At 57.6% G+C, this 2755-nt stretch overlaps 1 long non-coding RNA gene across 1 annotated transcript in view; it reads right to left on the bottom strand.

The window, feature by feature from the left end:
* Positions 1-173, bottom strand: part of LOC115285317 — an 11010-nt gene extending 10837 nt beyond the window's left edge. The window contains exon 1 of the long non-coding RNA XR_003905480.1: positions 22-173. This is a non-coding gene — a long non-coding RNA (uncharacterized LOC115285317). The remainder of the gene's footprint in view (positions 1-21) is intronic.
* Positions 174-2755: the final 2582 nt, after the last annotated feature.

Here is a 2755-nt window from a genome sequence, read left to right on the forward strand (position 1 = left end):
GGACTCGAGCACAGGACTCACCTGGCTGAGTCTGCTCTGAGGCCTGCTGCTGTGGCTGGACCTCACCTGAACAGGCTCAAGACGGCTCTAGTGACCAGAAGGGCAGCGAGGGTCAGGCTGTGGCTGACGGAGTAGACGGTCTCCAGAGAACTGTAGCCCACTGACTGCTGCTGCTAGAGGGCAGAGAGTGGCGTCAGAGTGGGGGCTTTGGTGGGGGTGAGGTGGGCTCACCTAGTGGGTATTGGCAGGGGTGCATGCCTTAAACGCCCTGCCTCCCATCCCTGCTTTGGCAAATGAAGAGATCCAGGGGTCCCAAGAGCAGCTGAGATGTCCCCTTCGGTCCCCAGAACCCTGGCCCTCACTCCCGTGGGTTTCCACAGACGGGACAGGACTGCTTCTCGGTGGGGGCGGGCGGGGTTGACTTGTGCCTCCTCTCTCTGTTCTTTCATGAGGGGAATGACAGTGACGGAAAGAGCAATGACCTCACACATTCCATTTGCCTGTTCTGCAGTCATGTGTCCAGCACCCTTTCCGTGCCAACTTTGGGCTCAGCCCCCCGGCACCCAACACTGTGCCCTTCACACTCCACGTGAGGACCTCCCACCATGCAGCAAGACAGCCACACAGGGAATTAGAATACTAAAGATGATACCCCAAATTTCCCTTTTGGGGCTCCCAGCAGGAGGGCAATCTAGCCTTTTGGGAAGGGGACAGGACTAATCTGGAATCCAAAGGCTTCTTGCTGGCCCCCTCCCAGAAGCCTCCCTATGGACACATATGCAGGACCTTGGTCACCGGGCACGGCCCTTGTTTCTCTCCACGTCCCACAGCCTGCTGGAGTACAGGCAAGCAGTTAAGTGGCATTTAGGGGATTTAGATCCTGCCTGAGGACCTGGTGGGCTGTGAAGGCCTCTCAGGAAGCTGCCCTCGTGGAAGGAGTAAAAGCTCTGAGAAGGGTGCCTGGGGGTGGGACAAATGTCACAGCAGACAGACACACATACATACGGGAGTCCCCACACCAAAGCAGTGAGAGGGCTCCTAGCTGAGCACTCCAATGATACTCTCACTTCCCATCAGTATCCCCACGTGGCACTGGGGCCCACATCCATACAGCAACCACTCACGATTTACCTGCTCCAGGGTGCATACCTGTCCTGGGACTGAGGACCTGTCCCTGTTCCTGATTGGCTACTAAAACTCTGCACCTCAGTTTCACCTCTGCATGAGCTAGGAAGATGCTATCTACCCTCCCTGGCCCTCCAGAACTGGAACAAGGCTCCTGTGAGTCGATGGGGTGGCCCAGCTGGGGGGCAGAGGGCTGCTTCAGCATTTGCTGCTATGTGTCATCCTCGTGAAAGTCCCCTTCCTGTTCCCTGTCAGGACAGAGATGGGGAGGAGCCCCTGGAAATGCAGGCCTGGCGAGGGAGGAGCCTTGGGGAAGGCAGACGCCGAGTCCTGGCTTGCGCACAGAGAGCAATCTTACTCGTTGCTGGGGGAGAGTGGAAGGAGCCTTGCAGGCCAAAGCACTGCGGGAGGGCAGGTGTGCGCTGAGGCCCACCTCATCCAAATCTGACGCCTTGTCATTCAAGCCACAGGCAGTGGGGTAGGGGCCAGGCTCCAGGGGCGTCCAACCCCCATTGGTGCAGCAACAGCTCACATTGTGGCCTGGCTGGAGGGGAGAGGGGGCGAGGGGAGAGGCTGAGGCTGGAAGAAGGGGAAGTCCATGGAGTAGGCATGGGGCTGGGCTGTTTCTGAGCTCAGCCTTATCCCCTGCACCCCCAGTTGTATCAGGCTCCAGCTGCCCTGACCTACACCCCCAGGGCGTCACAAGGGGCATGGAAAAGCTCTTTCGGGGCTGAGAGGGGACCCTTCACCATGAGTAACAGGTCAGAGCAGACATTCCTGGGCTCAGCCTTGCCCTTCGTCAGGCCTGAAACTGATCCTGGGTGCAAAATATAATAAAGCAATCTTTGTCACAGCCTGGATTCTTGGTATAGAGTGACCCGTGACCCTTGTCGGGAGCTAAATGTTCACCCTTGTCACAGGGCCAAAGGAGCTGGTGCAGCAGATGGTTTCTATGTCCTGGGGATGCAGACGGCAGCCCTGTGGCCAGGCCGAGGGGCTCCTCCGCCATCAGCCTGCCTGGGCTGATGGGCCTGACTTCTTCCCACACCAGGTGTGGCTCAGATGTGCTGCTGGAGAGGGACCAAAGGTGAGGCCACAAGTGGGGTTGGAGGGCACCTGATAAGGGTGCAGGTCTGAAATGCTCATAAATGGAGAAGCAGGGAGTCCTGGCAGGGACCTTCCCGGACAAAGGCACGTATGCAGGGAATCGGGCACCACAGCGCCATAGGACCTTGGGGCTGAACCTGGCTGAGGCTGGGGCTCTAGGGCAGTGGCATTCTCCACTGTCCTTGGGAGCCCAACACTGTAGCAAAGGGACAGGGCTGAGGAGGGCACAGGAGATATGAAGGCTACCTTGAGGCTGCCCGCTCTCTAGCCCTGCAGAGGATTTGAATAGGCAATGGGTGAGCCAGGGGCACCTGAATGTCTGTTGGTTAAGCGTCCAACTCTTGATTTTGGCTCAGGTCGTGATCCCAAGGGCATGAGTTTGAGCCCCACATCCGGCTCTGCAATGATGCCGTGGGGTCTGCTTGGGATTCTCTCCCTGCCCTACTTGCTCTATCTCTCCCTCTCAAAAGAAATAAACAAACTTAAAAACAAGAAAAAGGAAAGAAAATGGGTGAGCCAAAGA

The sequence above is a fragment of the Suricata suricatta genome, unplaced genomic scaffold (assembly GCF_006229205.1).
Source record: "Suricata suricatta isolate VVHF042 unplaced genomic scaffold, meerkat_22Aug2017_6uvM2_HiC HiC_scaffold_79, whole genome shotgun sequence".
NCBI classification, from domain to species: Eukaryota; Metazoa; Chordata; class Mammalia; order Carnivora; family Herpestidae; genus Suricata; species Suricata suricatta.